This window comes from Tinamus guttatus, unplaced genomic scaffold (genome assembly GCF_059628265.1).
Source record: "Tinamus guttatus ecotype Peru unplaced genomic scaffold, ASM5962826v1 Tinamus_guttatus_pri_ptg000942l, whole genome shotgun sequence".
Classification (NCBI taxonomy): domain Eukaryota; kingdom Metazoa; phylum Chordata; class Aves; order Tinamiformes; family Tinamidae; genus Tinamus; species Tinamus guttatus.
The window spans coordinates 1,507,168-1,508,314 of record NW_028289476.1 but is presented as its reverse complement, the minus strand read 5'-3'; the positions used below and the strand labels follow the sequence as shown (position 1 = coordinate 1,508,314).

Sequence of the window (1,147 nt, the reverse complement as noted above, 5' to 3'; positions counted from 1 at the left end):
TAAATAATGAAGCTAAAGTATGAGACCAAAGACTAAACAGCCCTCCTGAACCAGTTGAAGTAATAGCAGTAGGAAAGGACAACACCATTTTGATCATGAAACCTGGGCAGGAGAAATGGGAATATGTCCCTGCAATGAAATGATATTTGTGAGAATAACTAGATGGTATAAGATTTGTCATGCAGCTCTTGCATGGCTGCAGATCTGTTTGCTATAACGGCCCCTCTGGAAGAGGATCTTATCCACAGCACCTGATCTGAGAAACCAACTTTTGCAGAGGACAGAGAAAACTGGAATGATGCGGCTATTGTCAGTATTGTTAATAGTATGTTATCATTACAACCCAGTTATGAACTGGGAAAACATATTTTTATCCTTAGGGGAAACAGTGGCAAGCATATTCAATCTCGGCAACTGCTGGGTTTCCTGGTGCCCAGGTGGAGTTGAAGATTGTCCTTGGATAGCCCAACCAATATCCCCTAGGTAGTGGATCAGTGACCAAAGTAACATACACGAAGGAACAGGAGTGAGTACAGTGATCCTAGGTGATTGCGCTTCCATGGGAAAGGCAACTATTGCCTTAATTGGACACAAGGACATGAGGTACAAGTGGAGAAAAGTGTTTGTGAATTGACTTTATGTTACAACTGTTGGACTCCTGATTGCCCTCCTTATAATTGTTATTCCTTATGGTGTATAATTAATTAAGCATGCAATACAGGGAATGCAGGTGGAGTAACGTCTGCAGAAATGGATCAACCAATAAGCTATGCCACACTTGTAGAACAGCCGTGATTCACCTGGAAGTCAAAGGACCGACTGAACTGCTAGGGTCTGAACGACAGGCCCGAGTTAGGGTTCACTTACAGATGAATACAGCACTGCCTTTGTAGAAGTACACAGAACTCACTTATGCTAACTTGTGCCTAGGCCTGCCCGTCTGCTTATGTTAACCTGAACGTAGGCTCATAAAAGTGTAACTGCCAGGTTCTCGTGCAAGTGTTTCCAATGGAAGCGTTTGCAACAGAAGCAATGGAGGGGCCTCTGCAGGCACTTAGAGGAAGAAAAGCGGGTGTGCGTTGGCCGGGAATCGAACCCGGGTCAACTGCTTGGAAGGCAGCTATGCTCACCACTATACCACCAACGC

At 44.7% G+C, this 1,147-nt stretch overlaps 1 non-coding gene across 1 annotated transcript; it reads right to left on the bottom strand.

Moving 5' to 3' along the window:
* Positions 1 to 1,075: 1,075 nt before the first annotated feature.
* Positions 1,076 to 1,147, bottom strand: TRNAG-UCC (transfer RNA glycine (anticodon UCC)). The gene has a single exon. It is a non-coding gene; the product is annotated as a tRNA-Gly (tRNA).